The sequence below is a fragment of the Corvus brachyrhynchos genome, unplaced genomic scaffold (assembly GCF_000691975.1).
Source record: "Corvus brachyrhynchos isolate BGI_N302 unplaced genomic scaffold, ASM69197v1 scaffold103, whole genome shotgun sequence".
Lineage (NCBI taxonomy): Eukaryota > Metazoa > Chordata > Aves > Passeriformes > Corvidae > Corvus > Corvus brachyrhynchos.
In genome coordinates this window covers 5324326-5349291 of record NW_008237436.1, presented here as the reverse complement: position 1 = coordinate 5349291, position 24966 = coordinate 5324326, and the positions used below count along the sequence as shown (strand labels likewise).

The following is a 24966-nucleotide window of genomic DNA, read 5'->3' as shown; positions in this document are numbered from 1 at the left end:
AAATAATGAAAAAAAGCCACCCCTCATCTAATCTCATCTGGTACCTAATTTAAAGTGGCAAACCACCAGGAATTCAGAATTAGTAACACTTCACAGCTAATACTGACTTGTTAAAGATTTCTGATGTTAAAGCATCCTACTGCATTACATAACTATGAACTGAAATTTCAGTGTCAACTTGTAAGTAATCCCAATTTGTCTATCTATATATCTCTGGTTTTAAGGTAAGAAGGGCAAAAAAGTGAGGATCTTTTGATATGAATGCATAGAAAGATAGTTTATTTTCTTTTAAAAGCATTTAATATTTCATATCTCCTGCCAGCCCAGCTGGGACTCTTAAAAAGCACATCTTTCAGGAGCTGACCAACATGTTTCTGGTATAGGCTTTGGTTTATTTTTTCTTCTTGTTCTTCTTTTTTTTTTTTTTTTTCTTTCTTTTCCTCAGAAAATGTTGATGGGCCAAACTCAAAATTCAAGTTTGGATGAACTTTTAATTTTATAGAACATTCAAAAATATTTTGAAATTGGACCAGGATACCCCTGCATGTTCAAAATAAAAGAATATAGTTTTGTTTATGATTTTAGGGAGGTTAAAATGAAGTAATTATTATACCAAAAAGTACAAATAAAAGGCAAAATCAAGCAATATTTTGGTACTATTAAAAATATTTTATTCTCCCAAATACTACAGTATAATGTTCTTTCTTGAGCATGTTAGTATCAAAGTCATTTGCTTCTTAACCTGTGTGGAAAAACAAAAGGATTCTGTCCCCAGAATTAGAAATAACAAAGGCTCAGTCCATTGGGACTCCAATTTTGACATTGATTTTTATGTGGAAGACAGACTGGGATCACTGTGAGGGGTGTTCTCATGAAGCTTGTGACAATTACAATAAGTATGAGATTATGATAGATGAATATGGAAACATACAGATGGCAGCTGGTGGTCCTTGAAAGATGTAGGAAGCCCCATCCAATTTGTCGTTTTGGCTCAGAGAGGTTTATTGTCCATCAGTGTACTGTGTGAAGTGTATTGTGAGTGTCTGGGTGCTCTGTGTTCCTTCCTGGAATCGTGTTTGGAGTTGTTCTGCTAGCAATAGCTTATTTTTAAAATACGTATCTTACTGGCCCTGTATTTCTGTCATTCAGTTTTGGGCCATGCCACATTTCCTCCACTGAATAGTGAACCTTTCTTCTCAGCCTGTCTTCTCCCCTTCTTGAAATGAAACAGCCATTAGTGTTTTCAGGGGTTCAAATCCACCTATGTACCACGTGGTCTGTTTTCCATGGGTTTGGAATGGGTTGCCATAGGAGATGCTTCCCTGGTGTCAGTGCTGAGGGTCCCAGCAGTACAGGGAGAGCACAGGGTGGAAAACTTGACATGGGATCCTGTTTGATGAAAATGATTGTGTGGATTGCACTGGAAACCAAAACCCATTCTCTTTGCCAGCTGGTCAGGTTGGGACCCGCTGTGCCAGAGCTCCTCAGCGTCACTCCTGCCAGCATCCTTTTAAATGTGAAGGATATTTTGGGGCCACTGCTTTTCCCTTTGTACCCTAAGTGTTTGCTGGAGAACCTCAGCTCTGCTGCTGCCGTTTTTCTGCCAGCAGCTCATTTCAGACACAGGACCTGATATTGATTAGAATTGATTAACATTTCTATGATGCATCTTCCTAATGTGGAGCTGAGTGCTGTTGTTGCCACTTGACAGCTGGTAATATACATCCTGGAAGGGTAAAAGGTCTCATCCTGAGTAAATGAATGGGTGACAGCAACTGTTCTGCTCATGTGCTGTCGTGGTACTTGAGAGGCCTGAAGGAGGGGCTCTGTGCAAAGCACAGTGTCCAAATCTCCCTGTGCTGAGAGTCTCAGGAGACCTTGCAAGGCAGAGAGGAGGAATGGAGGCACATCTCTTCCCTGGTTACTCTGGGGTCCATATCTGCTGTTTCAGAGCAGCCTCTTGGAAAGAAAATGTGTGAATAAAAAATGTGTGATGGATATCCGTCCTCTTCTAGCAAGTTAGGTCTCATTTGAATAATGGAAAGGTGTGAGCTCCTGGAATGAAGCATTTGTAATGAAAGCAGTGATCCAGTGATACAGTTTGGGATCTGGTTTTGAAAACAACTTGACAACATTTGCTAGATTTCTTCCTAATTTCTTTATTTGTATTTCTGATCTCTGCAAAAAAAAAATAAACTGATTGAGGCAACTCCAGAAGCAAGATAGAAAATAAATCCTTCAGGCTTGACTTGCACTTGTTTTGTTTCATCAGGAGTATTCAAAGTCACTTGAAAGATTTTTAGTTTTCTTGTTCTCAATTTCTTTATCCAAAAAAGGTTGGAAATGTCCTATCATTTCTCCCCTCTTTGGAATCTTTCAGAGGATGTAGGTGTGACTAGCTAGCACTTTCTTTTGTTCCTTAATTGAAAGCCTGGAAAGTTTTGATCATTAATAAGCATCTTGTTTCTTCCGGGTATTTATATGACATCCATACAAGATAGAGGTTAACATTGCTGAAAAACAGTTCTGACCCATTTGATCAAAATTATTTCTTTCCCTCAAGCAGAGGTCACTATTATGGTTCCATCGTTCTCCTTGTTCTTCACTCATCAAGAGGGTCTTTCAAATAAATACTGCAGACAAGCACTGGAATTAAAGAAAATGCAGCAGCCTGCTCTTTGAGACTCTTCCTCTGTGAAGGAAAGAGATCTAGGGGCTAGACTTAACCAAGTACTCCCTGTGTCTTGGTTTGCCCAGGTATATCCTCTCCTGCTTTGTTGTTCAGGGCACCATGAGTGCTCACAGCTGGTCTTATGTGGCCTCAGTTCCCAGAAGGCTGTTGCCACCACAGCACTCAGGAGGGGCTGCACATGTGCTGTGGGCACAGGTGCTTGTATGTCCATCCTGGACTTTTGAGTGGCTGTGTGGGGACCCCTTAATTTCATCCCATAACTCTTCAGATTCTGTGTCATCATTAGTCAAAATTGATCAAGTGCCCGTTCTCCCTGCTCCAAAATCCACTGCCTCCAGGGGCTGTGAGCCCAGGCCAGTTAGGGCATGCTTCCATCTCCATCTAAGCTCTGTGTCTTCCCTTTCCAAGGCAGCTGCTCCATCCCTGAGCAGCAGTGCTCTGTGCTGCTCATGCAGGCTCCTCAGCCAAGTCCGTAGCTCCCAACTCACCTGCCAGAGTCTGAGCTGGCAAGCATCCTACCACTGATTGCAACTTCTGAGCTACTGCACTGTGTGCCTTAATAAGACATTCTTGAAAGTACTTTGCACTTAGATGACATGTCACTTTTGCTGTAGTTAGCTAGTGTTACTTGTCAGGCTGGGATGAGTTCTGGCATATTACATTTGACTCTTCTTCATATAGGGTATTACACTATCATTAACAACATTTGCAAACACTATCTGCTGTTTGACTGGGCAGTAATGGAAGTGCTGTAATGAGTCTGAACTGGGTGGCAACCAGGGAATTCATGAAACGATGCTTTAAAGGACTTGCAAATTCATCTGGGAAGCATCTTCACAGGTGAATGGAATAGCAGAGCATTTGGTTAAATTGGCCTTGGGTTTGGGGATATGTAGAGGTCGTGGTAAGACTCAAGTGAAATTACATCAGTCATTCAGAATGTAATAGTTTCCAATATCACATATTCTGCTTAGTACTTTGCAAGTAGATACAGGGAAAAAAAATTAGCCTAAGGGAATGCCCACATTTTCTTAAGAGAATCAGACCACTAGTTTTGGACAGGTGTCTGTGTTTTGTGTGTGTGCATGTGTAATCCATTACTTGCAGAGCCAGACAGCCAGCTATTATTCTCTGGAACAGGCAGAAGCTAAAATCTGCTGTGGACTTATGCTGTGGTGGTCCTTTTTTGACTGACTGACTACTATCTAGGTGAATATATTTTACATCCCCTTGTATTATAAATATGTCAACTATAAAGTATATAGGAGGCAACAACCATAGATAAGATTGTAAAATAGTTTTCATTACACAGTTTCCTGGATTTAGAAGGCCAGAACTTAGTGAAACATTTGCCTTTCTAGATGAGAAATTCCAAACATGGCCTATGTCCAAAGATGACAACCTGATTTTAGAGGTTTTACAGATTCACTAAACAATATTTTTGAGAGAGGAAAGTGGAAAAGGAAATGTTAACATTTAAAGTGATTTTTAAGATGCTTCCCTGGGAAGGTGGGAAGCATATGGAACTTTGAACCTGATGGCTTGATCATGTTTGCACAGCAGGGAGTTCAGTGTGCTACAAATTTTGGGGAAATGATATTAATGATCATTTGAAAACCAGCTGATGTTTGTACACAATACAAATCCTATGAGCCCTGCTGTCACTCTCCATGGGAGTCAGGTACGCTTGCAAAGTAAGTCAAGTTTTATAATTAGCCGCCTGATCCAGTGCACTGCTCCAAGCTGTCTCAGAAAGATTTCCAACAATTTCAGGGAATGCAAGGTCATGGCAAGCAGACCTTTTTCTTGTAGCAGCTTGAGCCCTTGTGCTCCCTGTTGGCTGTAGGGGATGAATGTCCTTAAAGTAAATAAACTCAGCTCCATATAGGCAGTTCAGAAGAGCCTTTGAAGATTGGTGCCCTGTCATCTCAGTGGGGATATCAGAGCCCTGGAAACTTTTCTGTGGAAAAGTCTCCAAGCAGGCGTGCTCCATCCTCCTCTCCAAGTCTGCTGACGCTGCAGGTGCTTGCATGGGTCCATGTAACCCCACTGCAGGGAAACTCTATTAAAGTTGCATAGTGGAGCACTCAAAGCCACATACAAGTCAAGAATAAGGTTAAAGACACAGTTTTACTCCCCCCATCCCCTTCCCATCCTGTATTCATTCTGTTACTTTGCAGTTGCCTCACTGCAGCACTTTTTTCCCCCTGGGAAAGCACAATTAGGCTGGAGGAGAGTGCCCAGGGAAAGCAGAGACGCCACTCGTGCGAGTAGGCACTGCACAAGAAGCTGTGCTGTCCCTAGGGACTGCCCTCGGGATGCACGGGGAGTGGTGCCATTTCTCATTGAGCAGCATGGTGGGAGCTGAGAGTTAAGGAGGAGGGAGCAGGTGGAGCTGCTGCACCTCCGGAGAGGGCAAGGACTCCCAGCTTGAGTGCAGAGCCTGGGTCACTGCTGCTCTTGTGGGAACAGGCTGAGAGGAGGTCTGTGTGAGCAGTTGAGGGCTGGCTGGCAGTGTTAGCAGAAACAAACCTGAAAGAGGAACGCACGACTCAAACCTGACTGATACCTTGCTGGGAAGTCACATCACATGCTTCTTGCTGGAGGAGGTTACTCAGAATTAATTTTTGGGTTGGGGTGCCCTTACCTGTGCTGGCAGAGTTTATTCTGCAGAGGTCTGGGGACTGTGGCGTGGGGCAGGATGGCTGCTGGTGGGGATGGAGCATGACCAGCATGTCCCTTCCTGAACAGCTGCAGCCTTGTCACTTTTGCCCTGTCTCCAGAGCTGCTGTGCATGTCATGCACCTGCAGACTATGGATATAGCTTTACATCTGTCTTGGAAGCTGGCATGGAGGACACACTGTTTGTCTCAGTGTATTAGTGACTGCTGAGAAGAGGAAAGTGCCTCGCTCCTCTTTTCCTTACAGCCATGTGAGTGGAAACATTTGGAGAGCTCATTACAGACTTTCTCTGGGCTGGCCATGGTGGGGAGATCAGGTGGTATTTGCTTCCTTCAAGGATGGGTTTGCCTGCCCCTTATTTACTGGGGCACATTTCCTGTGAGACCTGTGAGAGGGCTGGGCCTTCCCTTAGCTGCTGCCACAGATGTACTGGATGTCCCCACCACAGCAAGTCCCCCAGGTTGTAGAGCTGCATTAGCGTGCTAATAAGAAATAAGCTAATAAGTAAGTAATAAGCTAGTAAGTGTCTCAGGAGAGCCAGAAGTAGCTTATGAACAGTTAACCTGAAGATTTCTGCATTGCACCTGGTGTGGTTTAAGCCTGCCTTCTGCCTCTTCTGGCACTTGATGTGCTGGTGCATCCGTCGTTCTCCTGACCATTTATCCTGAGGCAGCAATCTGCAGGGTGCTGTGTGTGACCTAAGCACTTGCTCCAGGAGCAGCAGCTGAAGTAATGAAGATCACATCAGCTGTGTTTCTTCCTTTCCCATGGAGGACATGCAGCCTCTCTGGGCCAAATGAGGGGATTTGCTGCTATAAGCACCCCAGTGCAAGTGGCTGCTGACACTGCTGGACTCTTCAAGCAGCACCTGCTTTTTGCACTGATGTCAACAATTGTGCTGCTAAAAACAATAGGAAGTTGAACTCTGCAGATGTATTTTCAGAGTCTGTTTCGTATCACACAGATCCCACGTCTGTGTGGGATACTCAATACTGGCTCCAGCAGAACTTATCCTCTGCATCAGATAGACACTGAGTTTCTTTTAGGAAGCCTAAGCTAGAGGAAGAGGCATTGCTTATGTTTAGTGAGGCCAATTAGCCTGAAGCAATCCACCTGGCTACAGAAACAAGTTCTATGTGATGCTACTTTTGCTATCCTCAAATATTTGGTGGGAAGCTGAAGGATTTGAGTGAGGTTATAGCCAGATGCTGATTTTAGTCTCTGGGTGTATAAACCACAAGGAAGAAAAAATAGATGGTTTTTTTGCCTTTCTTTGAAGAATTTATATCCTTGTTTTAGAAAGAACATCAAAAACTGAAGAAGGTGCAGAAAGGAACCATGGAAATAAGAAAACACAGGCACTGAACACCTCAAAGAAAGCCTGAGAGGTGACTTGATGTCATATATAAACTCAGCCATAAAGGGATAGTGACAGTAAGAGACTGGTGAAGAGAGGACTGTCAAGGACTAACAGTTGAAAGCTGATACCATTGAAATTCCAGCTGGAAGTAAGTCACCACTTCTATGGCTCAATAAAGGAGCTAATGAATGAAATCTAATAACTCCTCATATACAGAGGTCAGACCAGATAATTGGTTCATTCCTCTGGGCTTAAGTTCTGTGAATCCAAGAACTGATGTACCTTCTGCGGTTTCACCAAGGAAAAAATATGTAGTAACTAGCATACGTGTTTTCTCAAGTCTGAACCAATTTGAAAATGTTTTCTGCAATCTAAATGTGGTTTCAGAGTGTCAGAATTTTAGAGTCATTTTTGTTTCAATTTTTGGTAAAGTTATTCTGAGAGCAATTATCTCTGAATTATTACCGTGTAGAATTCAGCAAGCATGCATTGATTTTAAATAGATTTAAGAAAATATTGGGAAAATAATATGAACGAAGAATCCTTTAAAAAGCTCATGTTTCTGAACTGAGCAGTATTTTTATCCTTTGGGAAATTAAACAAATTATTTTGCTTTCAGACTGGTATAAATTAGGAGTAATTAAACTAAAGTCAGCAGAGTGACATTTGTCAGATTGGATGTAAGCAAGTTTGTATTGCAGGCCACCAACAAGGAATATTGTAAAATGTTCTCCTTGTAGGTTTTCTGATCTCAGCTGTTTATTAAGATTGCTTAAATTATTCATGGTGTATAAATTATCTGATAAATTTGAGTTCATTTTCTATCAGTAAAAAATTCCAGCAGACTACCTCCAAGTGCTGGAAAGGAAAGCACACGCTGAGTGTTTGTGGAGTTTGCTTTGACTTACCTGCATTTTGCTGCCTGTGGCCTGGTAGCCAGTGGGTTGTGTTCATCATGTGTTTCTGCCCCAGCTGGGCTTAGGCATGGCCATGTTTGGAGCAGGATGAGTAGGCACGCCCAGTGAATGAAAGTCCCTTCAGGAAGGGGCAGGGAGTATGGTCCTTCTTGTTGGGATATGTGAGACCTGTTGGGCCAGCTCTGTCTCAGCTGCTGCAGCTGGGCAATTCTTGGATTGGACCAGGGCCTCCTGCCTGTCTTCTGCCCCCTCTGTCCCCAGCAAAACCAGCTTATTCCCTGTGGAGCCCTTACCCTGCAGTGTCCAGCATGTGGAGTCATGGTCACACTGGAGCACGAGCCCTGCTGCCTTTCCTCTGCCCTGCGAGCTGCCCGTTCCTCAGCGCCTGAGCTCAAGCATGGGGCTTCCTGCTGTGGGAAAGCAAAACGCCAGAGTCTCCTCATGAATGATCTTTTTCTTGTGTGCATACATTCACATGCATATATTCATATGCACATGTGTCTCCATACGCACACTTATGTATTCATAAGGAGTAATTGGTAACCAAAGTCTGAGGACTGCAGGAAAAGCCTCTGCTGTGTGGCTCTCCCTCTCACAAATTTTCCTCCTGTTTGAGGGGGGAAAAAATGTGTGGGACGAGCATGCATGCATTCATTGTTATGTACAGGGGGAATTTGCATTGCCTGGTGTGTTTGAATTAGTACATTGATAAAAATGTGGTTTTAACTGTTTGGAATGGTTACACTGAAGCACTGCGCTTTGTGTTTCTCTTGCCTTAGCCTCTGTCAAGCAATTCTCAGAATAGCCTCAGACTGGGAATGTCTGAATTTAATTACTGTTAACACTAGAGATATTTAGTCGCATTTGAGGGAGGGAAAAAACCACAAATTTTCAGGAGCGGAGGTAGCTTGTAAAGATAGCAACACTGAGAAGTTTGTTAGCTGGTCTCTAGTAATTAAGCTTATTTCCATAGCAACATTATCAGTTCAGCTCCAGAATTTTAAGATTTTTGTGTGCCTGGTAATTAGAACTAATACCCTAATTTTAGCAGAGATATTACATTTTTGTTTGGCAAGAGCCTTGTAACTAGGCAAACTGATTGAAGAGTGAAGTAATGTTCTATTTTCCTTGATTTCTCTTTTTTGAATCACTTCAGACTGCTTAACCAGCTAAAAGCAAATCACTGCAGTCTGCTTTCTTAGTGCATAAGACTGAATTTACCATTGAGGAGAAATGTATGTATATATCTATATATATGTAAAATGTGCTTACAGTTATAAAAGCTTGCCTGTCTGTGCAGTCCATAGCAAAAGAAAAAGGCAGAGCCGAAGTACAGCAATTAAGAATGCCCATACAGTTCTCATCTAAATTGCTCCAATATGACATGGCAGTGGCCCCTCTCTCTGACGAGGGACTTGAATGAGTTGCTGCTGAGCCCAGGAGGGGAGAGTATCCTGCCGACTCACAAACAAACCATGGTGTCATGCAGTTGGGACCTGCAGGGAAGGGAGGCCCCCATCCCATCTTGGTCTCAGTTCGCACCTATGCTCCTTGGGTTCCATGAGGTCTGTGATCTTTTCCAGGGTGGACTGCCGTTTTTCCACTGAATTTGGTGGAATAACTCCAGTTTATACCATTTAGCTCCATATGACCAGACTCTGCCTATTTCTTATTACCAGCCTGGCAGAGTATATTATTTCATAATTATATATACGTTCGCATTACAAATTAAAACATAAGTTTTCCACTCACTGGTTTTGTCTGTGAAAAGAGTTATGAAAAACCAAACGGCCTGAGTGGGAGAACTTGGATTTGTGTGGGTTTGTGTCCTCCATCCTTTAATCCCTCTCAGCTCCTGCAGCGTGGCATGTTTGCTCTCTTTTCCCAGCCTGGTGGGTAAATGTCAGCCCAGGCTGTGGCTCATGGGAGTTAGGTGTGTGGGGACAGACAACAGGCTGTTGCCTCCCAGGGTGGGCAAAATACTCCTCTCTGTCTTCTGTACCTACCCAGCCTCTCATTTTCACAAGACCTGTCCGGACTCCTGCCTCTGAGACCTCTTTCTTCCCTGAACCCAGCTGTCAAAGTTGCTTGCAACTGGCCGAGAGGTTCAAGGGTGGCTAAGGAAGGATTGATGAAAGCCTATACAATGTGATTGTGTAATCGTCAATTTCCTTAGAAGCAAGGCTAAAAAGTCTGCAGTGTTTTGACAATAAATCCCTGTATCTAGGCAGAATTCACAAAGATGGATTAGATACCTACCTGCTGGGTCAACGTGCTTTGCGGTTTTTTAATGGTTTTTTTTCCTTATATTCAATTTGTTTTTTCAATTCACTCTTTAAAATAAGGCTAACATTGGAAATACACCACTTCTGAGTGGCACAGCAGGTTCAGCATATGCAGGGGGTAGATAGTGGAAAATAGCATTAGAAGTCTTGTTCCTGTTGCTAATGAGTTCTGAAGGTAAGAGAACAGTTAATGTATTCATGACAGACTTATAGTCAAAGATCTGTAAATAATGTATGACTTTCTGTGACTGGGAAGCCAACTACCATAAAGCTTGGACCCAAGTAGAAAATAATTTTGTAGTGGCAAAGTACTTTGGATTTTGCAGATGCAGCAATTCAGCTATAATCCCCCTGGCAGGGGAAAAAAAAATTATTTAGTCAACTTACCATGAGTATCTGTGGACTTATAATTCTGTTTTTATGGCCTCCTGGCACTCCATCACAATTTGGCATCTACTTTCCCCTAAGGAAAATGAAACTCCTTGCAGTATGACCAGTATTTTGCCAACTTGTATTTATCTGTGAAAAAAATACTATTATAAATCTAAATTAGAGACAGCAGAGAAATACAATGTTGGCATATGACCTCCCTGTCGGTGATGGATTTGTGTGTAAATTGGCAGATAGTAACTATTCTTAGGAAATACTAGTGAAATAGACAGACATACTTTGCATGTGAATCATGATGGCCTTTGGGAGTCTGGAACACTGATTTCTTTTACCATGGATTTAAATGACTGAACTACTGTTAAAAGTATGAAAAAATCTGTGAAAATCCTTTTTTGTAAGATTGCAGTAAAAATCAGAATGGCTGCTCAACAAAAGGCAATGGCAAAGGGGACAGCTTACAGACTGGATTCAAAGGAATTGCCTTTGTTCCCAGTTGAGCTGTTTCTTATAAAGGTAAAATGAAGGTGTGAGCAATGCGTTGCTGTAATCAAGACCTATTCCAAAGTCTGAGTATTGATGGCAACCTTTCTTCATACAGTGAAGTAGCATTGGTTATGCTCCATAAGAGTAAAATGACTGGGGTGTGTCCAGAGAAGGGCGGTGGAGCTGGGGAAGGGTCTGGAACTCAAGTCTGAGGAGCAGCTGAGGTACCTGGGCGTGTTTAGCCTGGAGAAAAGGAGGCTTAGGGGGGACCTTATTGCTCTCTACAGCTGCCAGAAAGGAGGGTGTAGCCAGGTGGGAGTTGGTCTCTTCTCCCAGGTAACAAATGACAGGACAAGAGGAAATGGCCTCAAGTTGTACCAGGAGAGGTTTAGACTGAAAATTAGAAGTTGCTTCCCATAAAGAATTGTCAAGCATTGGAGCAGACAACCTGGGGAAGTGGTGGAGTCACCATCCCTGGAGGTATTTAAAAGATGTGTAAAGTGGTATTTGGGGACATGGTTTAGTGATGGATTTGGTAGTACTGGTTTAATGGTTGGACTCGATGATCTTAAAGGCCTTTTCCAACCCAAACCATCCTATGATCCCTTTGATTTGCTCAAATAAGGCAATTTTGGCTCTAAGAGGGGAAGTGGACAGATGAAGGTCATGGTGGTGAGTGATAAGGTGCCTATTCTGTTGTTAGTAAGTTTGAGGACACAGCAGCTCTCTGGTCAATTCAACCAAGCTGTCTTCACTTGGGAAAGTTTTCCTCCTTGCTGGGAGCCACGCTCTTGAAGGAGATGGAGGTTTTGAAGCCTCTTGCTGTCGGACAAACTACGGCCTTTCTTTAAAATTCACTTTGGGCTTTTGGACATATGTGTTCCTGAATACTGCATTGATCTACAGCTCCTGTGAGACTGAAAAATGTTATTCCAAGTTCCTAATTATTCTCAATTTTTGTAGCTGACAGGGAGTCCTTTTAGTTTTTTTTTTTTTATTCCTTTGGGATTTTTATTAAAATACTTTGGGTTTTGAAGACAATGGTTGAGTTAATAGTTGCAGATATATTTTCCTGAGGTGTGTTTCCATGTCTCTTGGCTCCAGGAAGGGGGTCAGTGCAGAGAATATGAGGATTTCTTCCACACTGACCTCAAAATTTTGGTAAGGTGATGACCAGGTAATTATTTAGGGGGATATGGCAAATTAATTTTATGGGTTTGTTTGGCCCTCTCTTCAGGGAAAACTTGAGATCTAGAAGTGTTTTTATCAGTGCTCATAAGCATAATTTGCAACCCTCAATTTCAAAAAGATTTTATGAACCATTTATGGACATTTCCTGATTGACAGCAAACAAGAAATTGCTGTTCTAAAAATTCTGCTTTCCTAGGAGACTGTATCCAAAGAACCTTTCTTTCAAATGCTAGTGCCCTTAGCAGCAACACATAACTTGTCGAAATGAAAGAACAACTGAAAAATTATATATGTTTATAGTTTCAGCTGTTTCAAAAGAAGTGGGTCAAAATGTGCCTTTTTGTCCATGAAACATTGTAATATTTTGCCTTTGTGATTAAGATAAATCATCTTGGCTATCTTACTGTGATAACTACATATTAGGACTGACATTTAGGTACAAACTGGTGGGAATCTGGTCTGCTGCATACAAATGAGGAGGCCCCTACGCAGAAGCATGTCTTTGGCCTCTCTCTGTGTGATTATTACACCTCATGCATGAAAAATAGAATTGTGAAAGGGTTTTTTAAGGCTGCACTATGTTGTGGGATTTATTGTGAGGAGCAGTGAGAACTGGAAAGCCAAAGTGGCCTATCATATTTTGTCAGATAAAGGGATTTGTATGGCCTGTTGCAAAAGGTAAGTGGAGTACCTTTGACTTCATGGATAGTGCATAGTAGTAAATAAGAAAAAGAAGAGTTAGCAGTGTTTCTTTGCTTCAAACTTTATATGCAGGACATCGTAATCTACAATGCAAAATCAAATAAGGTCTTTCTCCAAGAAAGATTCCTATTAACTGGTGCAGAATGTGGGGATTACTTTTGCTAAATATGTTTGGGAGACATTTTTTCTGTTCTCTCTGCACTGTGATCGAGTGGACTGAGGAGTTAAGTTCTCCTGTTAAATGGGAAGGGTGAAACGTTAAGGATAGTAAGCATATCTGGCCTGAAGCTGAGTCAGGGGAGGTTTAGGTTGGGTGTTAGAAAAAGGCTCTTCTCCCAGAGGGTGGTTGGGCACTGGAACGGGCTCCCCAGGGAAGTGGTCACTGCACCAGCCTGACAGAGCTCAAGAAGTGTTTGGACACTGCTCTCAGGCACAGGGTGTGACTCTTGGGGATGATGCTGTGCAGGGCCAGGATCTGGACTCAATGATCCTGATGGGTCCCATCAAACTTGACATATTCTGTCCCCCCTCTTCCCTTCATGAGGCAGCTGTAGACTGCAGTGGGGTCTCCTCTCAGTCTCCTCTTCTGAACAGACCAAGTGACCTCAGCCACTCCTCATTCTGCTTCCCCTCCAGACCCTTCCCCATCTTCATTGCCTCATTTGGATGCTCTCTAATAGCTTAATATCTTTCTAAAGTCTCAAAAGTGTCAGATGTCTTCAGACTTCAGCAATGTGCTGAAAGAGGGAGGGGAAATAAAAATAAGTGAATGCTATCAGACTTGCCATTACGTTCAGAGGACTCATATTGAATTAATTTGAAGTCTGTGCATTGATCAGTCCTTAGTCTGGATGACTGGCACTGTGTTGTAAATAGTGGTGAAAACTGCTGAGGAGGATGTATAACCTTTTCTTGTAATGGCAGCATCAATCACTCCATGATTAACATGCTCACAGGCAATTTTTTCATCTTCTGTTATAGCATCTCTTCCAGTAAAAAAATGGATTAACAGCTGAGCACTGAAGGAAAAGAGTCTTCTCTGCACGAGGCTCTATGAAAGTCCACAGAAAACATAATTCGTCATGTGTCACTTGGAGTAATGAAGCATAGAGAGATACCCTCCTCATCCCTCAGAACCAATAGTTTTTTAAATATAAATGGAAATATATAACTGAGAATGAGGATTGTTTTTCCATTGAATACCTGTAACCAAATTATATAGTACCTTTGATTTATAAATGCGGGGTTTTTTCTGGATGGGGAGAGATCGGTCTAATCACATTTTCACAGCCAAAATCTCATTCTTCTGGGCTATCAGTCAGATATGTGCCTCCTCTCACCTATGTCTTGAGCATGAATAGCTATCTAACAAGATTCAAGAGCAGTATTTAGTAAAGAAATCTAACTGCAAATAGTAAAATAAAGCAAAGAGAGAAAACATTTAACTGCATACTAAAATATAACTTTCTATTCATCAAGTTTTCAGAATGTTCTTTTGAATAAATAGTCAGTTTTCATCACTACTTCTACTTCAAACAAATGAGTAAAGTGTATCCAATAGATAGCAGTGTAAGAGGTTACTTTATTTACTGTGCTCTCAGAATATTTTATGAGTATTTAAACTAAAATTGCTTTTTCTCTGTACTGCCCTAGGAGAGGTTGTACAGTAATTTCCACGGCCACTAGAATTTCCAAAGCATGTATAATTCCCTCATCAAAACAATTCTGAGAAATTAGAAAGTGTTATTTACCTACACCCTCTGTGGCACACAGCACTTAAGCTGTCAACAGGTCACTGTCCTAAAGATTGCATCCTTTAGTGTTTTGGAGTCACTAATCCTCTGAGCTGAAAATTTTGTTTTCTCTGGCTTTTAAAACCCAGAACTTCATCCTGCCATGGAAGAACTGCATCCACCTTTGAAAGATGCTCAGTGTGTTCAGTTGTCCCAGCATTACATTGGCCCAAAGCTTGTGCTGAAGCACAAGCTGCAACTCAGGCAATGAAATTAATAGAAAATCTGTTCTAGAAAATAGAAATTCTTAGAAAAGGTAGTTCAGATATAATCTAGACTGGTGCTTGTGTGAAAAACCCATACTGCCATTTCAATAGATATTGTGTAATTCAGAGAACTTTCCTATTGACCTAGAGTGAATTGTTATTTGTTTTCCCATTTTGATATCTTTTGAAGGCTTCTGATGAACAGAGCAAGAGTCTTCCCCAAGGAGCATCTTCAGCAAAAACCAAATAGTAAGTAATACAGTAGGCATGCAAGGTACCTCTTGCAGGCAGCTACTGGATTCTGCATAGTCTAATGGGGGCCTCCAGAATTACACTGCCTTTTAACTGTAAGGTAGCATATGATACCCATTTCATCTGCAGCCCCATGCTTTGTTTTTGCACTTGCAGTGGTAGGGCAGTAAGCCATATTTTCCAGCAAGCTTTCTGTGTCCTCCACTCTTTGTCAGATGTACAAACTAAAGAAGAGATTGTAAAATAAAAGTACTTTCTAAACATCTGATCCAAGTGTTCTTATCACCCATCAGTCAACCTGGTTTTAGGTGGCTAATACTAGCAATTTCACAAGAAACAAACAGCTGTATTGAAACTGAAACTAGGTGTCTGTTATAAACCAACTTCTGATCCCATACGTAACTTCCCATGAGGGAAGGCTCATCTTTCTGGTGCTACATCTCAGCAGTGAATAAGGGATTTCGGGGAATGTAAGGGAAACAAGCTTGGGTAAAATTGTGAAAGCTCACCTATTTCATAGTCAGAAAATCTCAGTCTGGGGTGTTTGTTCTACTTCTGAAAGAACTGGACTACACATCCCATGTGTGCTTTGTCTTTGGGGACTTCCTTTGGGCTGTGATTGTTTTGTGGGAAATAATAGGTCACTTGCAGATATGTACAGTAGACTCATCACCTAAAATGCAGAGGGGAAATGATTAATTAGATTTTTTTGAAACTTGGCTGTAAAGGTTTGTCCTACTTTGTGACTGACACTTTGGGCAAATTATTTAGAACACTTGTGTATTAATCAGAAGCTGTATATATTACTGTATTTCTTACCTTTTTGACAATGTGTTATGAGCAATGCAAAAGGGGTGGTAACTTAGCAAATTGGTTGTGTTCTAAAAGTCAGCAAGGTCACTAAGGAAATTCAGAGTGGTTGGTAGGTGTCAGAAATGTTCAGGGTCTTGGTGGAAAGGAATGTCCTCATTTATAAAATATGCCAAAACTCCTGGTATGTGTGAGAAGGACGTAGTAGGCATGAAGCCTATTCCTTCCTCCTGGTAGGAGTAAGAGTTGTAGTTTACTGGGGCACATCTTCTCGCTTTTCCTGTCTGGCTGCTGGTTTCCAACTATGAGCAGACATGGAGACCAGTGAAGAGACAATGTCTGGTACATCAGCAGCTTCACTACAAAAGCAGCATATAAAGGTTCAGTTTGAGGGTGGGTATAATATACCAGAGCTGCTTCATGCAGCTTGATGCAGCATAATCCTTATATCCTGCTTGGGATACACTCTAGATGGATGGACAGCTGCAAGAGTGGAAAACTGGCTGTTTTTTTGGCCCACAGACTGGTAGTTAATGGTTCACACTCTACCTGCAGGCAATAATGTGCCCCCATCAACACAGTGGATGACACAAAGCTAGAGGGACTTGGGATATACTGGAGGCCAGTGGTGTCCTTCAGAGGGACCCAGATAGTCTGGAGGAATGGGTCAAACTCACAGAATCGAAACCTCATGATGAGGACAAATGTAAACTCCAGTGCTGGCAGTGGAGTAATGGTCAGCATCAGGTCTAGTGGGCAGTGAATTGGGTATGGGCCAGCAGAGTGCCCTGACAGCAAAGATGGGCAAGGGCATCCTGGGCAGTATTGTGAGGGGCACAGTCAGTAGGTTGAGGGAAGGGATTATCCCCTTTACTCAGCACTTGTTCGACTGCATCCAGTTGCCTTCTGATGGAGCAAACACATCAACAGGTTTGTGATATCTAAGGGAGTTAATGGGATCCCCCTGAGATGGTGGCAGCTGGAGCATTTCCCGTGTGAGGACTGACGGGACTGAGTTTGTTCAGCTTAGAGCACAGAGGGCTTTGCAGCTTTTGCTGCAGCCCCCAGTTTCTACAGGGTCATTGAGGTGACGGAGCTGAGCTTTTCATGGCAGGTGGACAGGGGGCAGTGGGCATCAAATGAAGAAAGAGAATTTCAGACTGAATGTAACAAAAACAGGAGACTGTTCCGTGAGAACAGTGAGACTTGTGCAGTCTCCCTTTCCTTGGAGGTTTTCAGGACAAAAGTCTGAGGAACCATGTCCTGAATACAGTGTTAACTCTGGACTAGAGACTTCTTAAGATCCCCTCCAGCCTGAAAGGGTCAATAGGTCTATGCCAATGGGCCTTTAAATGATCCAAAAAAGATGCTGATGATAGGATCCTTTCAGAAAAGGGAAGGAGCAAGATTTCTTTTTTTTCACCTGTCATCCTTTTTTCTCTTTTGAAATTCAAATTCTAGATGAGGTTTTTCATGTCTAGGAGATGATTGCTTTCCAGTTTTGATAATTACTTTATATACCAATTCTTCCAGTCATTAGACACAAATTGCAGTACTTCACAAACAGAAGATTTGATTTATTGTCTGACCTGACTATTAATAAAGCATTTTGACAGTAGCTGGCCTAATTCCCTCTGTGTAAGCATATGCAGCAACTTTGAAGTGAATGGCACTACATGGGATTCTGCTAGTGATAAGTTTGGCCCATTTTTAATAAAGTACAACAAATAAGTTTTGTGCTTGTAAATTATTTAGATACTCAGAGCAGGACTTACTGACAAGCAATTATAAGGAAATCTTTCCTCTAACACAAGAAATGTCAATTTTTTCCAAGAAAACCAAGTGATTCTTCAAAACTGAAAATGTTGAGTTGGAAGGCCTTTTATTAAACAGGTACAACACTCAAAATGTTGTGTGATCCTATCTCAGCTCCAGTGCTGTTAAAACACAAAAGTTATGCATCTCCTCTAAGCATAGACTTTGGGACAGTTGAAGGAAAGCGTGATGCATTGTCCTGCCTTAGGCTGAATCCTCTGTGGAGAGGGCCCCTGCTCTCTATTCATTACATGGAGAGAGCTAAAATGACTATCTTGGAGTAGACAACTGAGTTTCAGATTGCTGAAATTAACTAAGTCATACCCACAGCCACTATATTTATCTTCAGCTTATCTTTTTCTATTTTGTTTTTAATTTTGTGTCTCTCCACTCACCCATTTTCTGTGTCTTCTGCAGTTTTTCTCTAAATCCATCATCCCACATCGTACATGTTATTTCCTTTAATTTAACCATGGTCTCTGATGCTGGAATGGCAAATGGGTTTCTGTGATACTCCTGCTCCACTCTATTTGTTGAAGCATTGATTTTCTTAAAGCATTTAAGTACTGAAAAAATCAATAGGGCTATACACAAGTAATACAAAGGCACCTTGGTAACTTACAGAGAAAGAGCCAATTGACACAGTTTCTTGTCACTCAGTGAAAGGGAAACCTGTGGTTTCTGGTTGAGGGCAAAGGATAGTACAATTCCCTCACACCCTGTGTTACACACCTGCCCATCAAGAGTAGCCACAGCCCAGCAAGCTACAAGAAGACAGAGCATGAGCTGGAGAAAATAGTGTGAATATCCCAGCAAATAACGGGAGCTCCTAGTTCCCAGAAATGCCGCTGTTTTCTTGGCTGACTCATGCCCTAGGGAGCTCCCAGGGACACCATCAGGAGGTCCAGCAGCAACATCTCCTCCCTAGACCAACTATCCCTTCTCAGTTCTGCCTGGCTTGTTTCAGGAGGGATGTATCTGTCAAAGTCTGGTGTTAGGGAGCCACTGTGAACTGGGAAGGCCTCTGCCCCCTCTCAGGTGTTGGAGGGGATTTTGACATTGTGTATAGCCTCCCACCAGGCTCTGGCTCACTCCAGGTGTGTCTCCCCACCACAGCCTCCAAAAGGGCTGCTCAGCTCCTTGGGGACAAGCTTTCAAACCTTCACGAATGACATCAGGACTGAGGTGAAAAGGAAGCCAAATGAATATGAAGGCAAACCCACAAACCCAGCAGTATTTTTGATCAGTGGGTCCACTGCCAGTGTCAAAATGCGTTATGAATGGATGGCCAAATATTTCACAGATGTAATGCAATAGGACTCAAGCTCTAAGGCCAGAAATATTTAAGTGTGAAGATAACTGATGTTTGCAGAGATACCTTAAAAATTTGTCTCCTGGTGCATGTAATGGGTTTTATCCATCTGTTTGCCACATAGCTGAGGAATGCAAAAGCTAGAGTATGGTAAGATTATAATCAGATTCATTTGTCTTTCAATTACTGCTGGGTATATTTTATTACTGAGGCTGGGACAAGATCCAGCAATTTTAGCCTGAATGTGGATAATACAGGTTACAATTTTTTCCTCAAAATGTTGGACTGCTTATTTTTCCTGTGTTTGACATTATATAATCACAGATATTGTAATTATAGGTATTCATTTTTTGGTGATGAAATGTGGCTAGTGTAACAACATTCTTTAAATAGCTGTCTCTTTTTCAGTGAGAAAGAAATATTTGGCAGTATCCTATTCTGCCATTTAATTGAGCCATGTGAAATATGTGAGCAGGGAGAAGAATAGAAATTCTTAAACCCCAGAGCATATGAATTAGACATGTGTCTGTCATGTCCCAATCCTGGTATTAGTGCAAATGTTTTTTGATGCTCTATTAGAGGTGCTGTAGTAAAATAGGAGAAATTCCAAGGAGGAATGACTAGCACTGTGAGGGAGGTGGTGCAATGCAAGCAAGCACAGCAGATACCTACCAGTCACCTCACTGAACATGACTAAGCCCCCATCATGGCAAACCAGTGGTAGGACCTATGGATGTATGTGGTGCTGGAATTCTCTTCCCACAAACGTGCATCAACAGAGATCTCTGGAACTGAAATGAAAACCTTTCCTAAGTGTTTTTCAAAGTGGTGGTAGAGAAGAGACAATTTCTTGATTTTGATTTCCTTGTTGGGAAGAGTTCTTTTAAGAGCCAGAGTATTTTTTTTATCTGTACAAAGATATGGATGCATAAGAACCTCATAATGTAAACAGGCTGTCAGATTTCACTCCATTAGTACTTGCAGTGCATTGCTTTAGGCCGTGAACACCTGAGAGGATAAGTTATAGAGGTTTGCCTTCTTGTAACGTGTTCTGTTTGCCAATCTTAAATCTGCTTTTTCTTCTATATCTAAAATCATGAATTTGGTATAGGAAGGCCAGTCTATAGCCAGCACTATTATGTTGAGCAGTGAAGCATCCTAAGGGAGTCAAGATGAGCTCTGTCAGGTATGCACTTCTGTGTGCTTCCCTCAAGGATAATGATCTTTTGCTCCAGAAAATATTAATTAACTTCACTGATGCAATTTCCTGTGATATACTGTAGGATCCACATTTTGACTTTCAGATAGATAACCCAAGTAATATTCTGTGAAAGATGGTCTGCGAATAGTCTAAGAAGCATCAAGTAAAGGAGATCCTCTATTCAAATGTGGTATGAACACCTGGAATAAACTGTTGGGGGGAGCAAGGATGCGGATCCTTTCATAGAATAGGATTTTGCTCCTGCAAAGGGCTTTCCACATAGGTTTCATGAACTGATACCGTGAAGTACTTAGTGATCTCCTTTATCTGCATATGCTTGCTACGTGTCATTTTTGTCTTACCCTGGGACAAGGCCTCAAACTCAGTGCTGGAGGGAATAGCTTTTCCTAAAGGCTCAGTAACTCCCAGCTTAGGCAGATAATATTGCTGCTGGAATATACGAGGCAGAAATGAGAAGGGGTGGGGAGGAGATGTTGTTGTTGGACTTGCTGATGGTACTCCTAGGATCTCCCAGTGATGTTCCCTAGAGCCTGAATCAGTCAAGAAAACAGTGGCAGTTCTGGGAACAAAAAGGCCCTGGTAATTGTTGGGATATTCCCACTACATCCCCATTGTCTCTGTGCTTGGTTGAGTTCCTGTGTCAGACAGTCTTCCACAGCCACCACAGCCATCCTGCCCTTTGCACCAACACACTTTCTCTCTTCTAGCAAAGCCTAGTAGCCAATTCATCTCCTTTGCAGGTCTCGCCACTGGACTCTGCATTGCTTATTTTACTTTGATGGAGTTGTCTTAGCAGCAGCAAGAAGTTAAGGGCAGGGAAGGATGTGATCTTTGTTCTGTGTTGTGCAGAATTGACATGGCCATACAAATGTTTTATGGCAATAATTTCCCTTCCCTTCCTTCAACAGATTGTCCTGTTCTTCTTTTAGCAGCTGAATTTCATTTTATTTGTTGCTCATTAGTACTGCTTCTAGAAAGGACTGACAAAACCATTGTGAAAATTGTTCACTTACAGTTATAGATGGTGTACAAAGGACCTGCTGTTTCGTTGAACAGCACAGTTCAGTAGATTTGCTAGCCTCACACTGATTGTGGGCTGCTATGCTAGTGACAGCAGCATGTGACAGCACAAGTGCCACTGCGTGTACCAAGTGCAATCATCACTGTGGCATCAGAAATGAAAACCAGCTGAGAAAATAGGGAGTTTTGCTCCTGAATTTGCCAGCATGGAGGTTTCTCACTTGGCCTCATAGCACATGTGGAAATTTGGTTGGGATGACTCATTCAGACCAGGATCACCAAAGTGTCTGTTCCTGCTGCTTTCTGGCACTGCTGACTTTCAGGGCGTGGTTTGCAGCCAATTTGGCCAGGAGAAATATGATAAAAGAAGTTAGAAGTTCTGCTATTGTGCCTCACTAGTGAGATGTAATTAACCAGTGGGGAGTCATGGGTCTGGAGAAATTTTCTGCCTGTTCCTACAGGAGAAACAATATGACTTCCTGAGGGATTTCATTCTGTTATTCTTGTGAAGATGGTGCCTGTGATGCCTAATCAGCAGCAGGAGTGGAAGGACAGAGCATGGTCAGAGCACATTAAATCTTTATGGTTTCCAGTTGCTATGATAGCTTTTTTAGCTGCTAATATCTTGATTGAAATGTGATGTTCTTTCTTCTTTTTTTTTCTATATAGCACTCATACATTGGTTAAATCTTTATGGTTTCCAGTTGCTATGATAGCTTTTTTAGCTGCTAATATCTTGATTGAAATGTGATTTTCTTTCTTCTTTTTTTTCTATATAGCACTCATACATTGAGCATATTTTGATCAAAAAAGGACGAAAATTACATGCAAGACACCAACCCCCTCTGCCAAGCCATAACCTGCAGAGGACAAGAACACTAACGAAAATGTCACACAGGTGTCCCTTAGGTCCATTTTCCATACGGTGATGCCTGAAATACTTACCCTTTTACCATTAATATTTCCTAGAAGGATTCTGCCTGGACATGTCACTTGCTGCAGAGAAATTCGGCTTCAGCAGTCAAAGGGGTCAGGCCTGTACTCAGGGCAGGACCAAAGCTGGGGATTTTGGTTGTGCAATGGCTTTCGGCCCCTCTTTGGGAAGGGTGTCCAGTTTGCCAACCTCTCTGCTTTCAAGGAAGGCCCTGGAACTTTTCCTCAGCTGAGCCCGTGGATGCTGCTGGCTTTAAACTGCCTGGCACAGCAGAGCTTTTTCTCACAGTGCTTCCCATTGCAAGAACTGAATCATTCTGAATTTCATGTGCAGGTGGTTTTCCTTCTGGGGGCTCACTCAGCACAGAGGAGGAAAATTGGCTAATCAGTTTTGCTTTAGTTTACAGCCATCCTCTCAAGTGGTATTCGACCTCTCCAAGGTGTGAATTATAGATGTTTATTTGTTTAGAGAAAGCCTTGACTGAAATAGAATTAAAATTGTATAAACTTTTGTATTGCTCTTAGAGCGTAAATTTAGACAAAGTTTTTCATGAGAGGTTGTCTTCTAACCAAATCACCTGTCAGTGTTTGAAGTTATAAAGGTGTGTTCATATAGGTAAATGAATGTGTTATCTACCTGCCACTTGTGATACTCAGTAGATGATAAAATAAAACTAGAATAAAAATGAAAGTAAATTTATAGAAAATGGAGAAGGTAGGCTGGCAGGTATATTAGTGGTGAGCAGAGAAAATTGGAACTCAGACTGAGAAGTAATGACATGCTGTTTGTTTTTTTATGGGCAGTCATTATTTCTGCAGGGAACATCTGCTCTGCAAGGGTTCTTTCTAGCAGCTCACCAGCAGAGGTGAATAACCCCAGATTACCTCATCTTCAATGCATATTATACCTCATCCACATTTCAATTGATTCTGGCTCCTTCTGTTTTCAAGTTTAAATACAGTTCTGGGGTTGCTGGTTGAAGTCCCTCTCCTCTGTGGACAGAATGTGCCATAAAACCAATGGGATGCTTGTGCGTGATGGGACCAGGACATACGAATCTGTTTGGTGCAGCCTTGGCCCCATGAAGGACATTCAGTCAGGTGGTGCCACAGTTTTGATCTGCTGCAGAAAGGGGATGTTGGGGCCTCAGCTGTACCCAGTGGTAATGAACACAACATGTAGCTATGTGTATGAGAAAGGTAACCTTATTAAAGAAAGATCACTACTAACACTTAGGAATGGCACCACTGAACACCTTTTGAATGGTAAGTATTCAGTAGTGGACAGGGGCTATTCCAGGGCAGCTTCAATGACAGAAGATGGTCCTAGAAAATGTTTAATTTATGTAAAAACTGTTGTACTTTACCACTGCATTGATGCTGCCTCAGTGGATTACTTGTGTGACAGTACAAAAAGTACCAGGGGCCATTTCCTTGGGCCAAAGTCTTGGGAATTGGTGGTCCCTCATCTGTGTCCAGCAGCACTGGTGCTCCCATTAGCAAACCAGTGAGGAAGACTCACAGTTGGAGCAGGCTAAAATGGAAGCAAAATAGAACTTAATCTACATAGTCAGGGTTGAGGATACAAAACATGGGATTCCTTTCCATGACCTAAAACTATGTGTAATATAGACACATATATTGGAGCTGGTCACCCTTAACTGTGCCTCCTGTTCCCAACAGGAGAAATATTCAGTTTTGGGGACACATTTACATATATGACAGTTTTTATCTAAGATGAGATAAATCCTTCTGTTACTAAGTTACTGTTTTAACCACTGTGGACAATCTTGTGCATATTTACCTGCATTGTAAATGTCTGAGTTCAGATGAATCCAGTTCTGAAATACCTGTTGACTGTGATCTGTGATCCCTATCTCGGGAGATCCTGAAAAGCTTCCCAGATCTGACTTCCTTCCCTGTGTACCTCAATATCTGGAAAAATTCATCCCATTATCTTTAGATATTTACTTGTGGTGGGGCAAAGGTCTTGGCATGCAAAGCATGTTAAAAGTTTTATCCAAGTTTACATAAGATATTCCTTGTGTTTGCTGTGTGAATTGTTCTTTATATGAAGGCACTCAAACCCGTGTAATATCAGCATACTAGCTGTGAAAATACCAGAGACACTGTCTTTAGATATTTTCAAGGGGGTTGAAACAATCACTGGTAATCACTCAAAGATACGAAAATGACTTACCCAAGTGAAAGATGCAGTACTTGACTTTCCTTTTAGTTACACTGGTGCAAATTGAGAGTTGCTGGTGTCAATTACATTTTGTCTGGCTTAACAGAGATAACAATCAGGCCCCTTGGCTTCTAATCAAGTTTGATATTACCCTGGTGAGTTGTTATAATCCCTTAAATGGCACCATGTGGTAAGAAATCAATTGTGTTATGAAAATTACTCTGCTCTTCAGTTGTGCTAGTGTAGTCTGGTCTAATTGCCTAATTTTACCTTCTCAATAAAGAAAATATTCAGAATTCTCTATTGTACCATGTCTGCAGTGGACACCCATATTTGTAATTCTCAGTATTTGGTCAAAGAAGTTTTGAATATGCAACTCAGAATAACTAATCACTAGTAAGCGCACTGTCTTAGCATACACCTTGTAGTTAGCTGTACTTTGTGCACAAATGCTTGGATAAGTTGTCTTTTTTTTTCTGAAGGCAACCTCTTGCCAGTGCAGATGGTGCAGGTTATTTCTGCTGCTGCATATGTGGGATTCTGCATGTGAAATTTATGCGTTACTGGGCTATAGATCTACAGGTGCTGCTGTGCACAGAAAGGGTACGTATGTTCTGTTCAGAACCAAACGCATCTGGAACACAGTTTTGAATACTATAAATTCTGTAATGGAATAAAACAGTGCAAATAAGCACACTCAGATACATACAGCT

At 41.9% G+C, this 24966-nt stretch overlaps 1 protein-coding gene across 4 annotated transcripts in view; it reads left to right on the top strand.

The window, feature by feature from the left end:
- MTUS2 (microtubule associated tumor suppressor candidate 2) overlaps window positions 1-24966 on the top strand; it is a 261298-nt gene that overhangs the window by 32993 nt on the left and 203339 nt on the right. The window contains exon 2 of one of the 4 annotated variants that reach the window (XM_017731366.1): window positions 14892-14950. The exons of the other annotated variants lie outside the window; for them this stretch is intronic. The gene's annotated coding sequence lies outside the window, so the exon portion shown is untranslated. The remainder of the gene's footprint in view (window positions 1-14891; window positions 14951-24966) is intronic. 4 annotated transcript variants of the gene reach the window in all.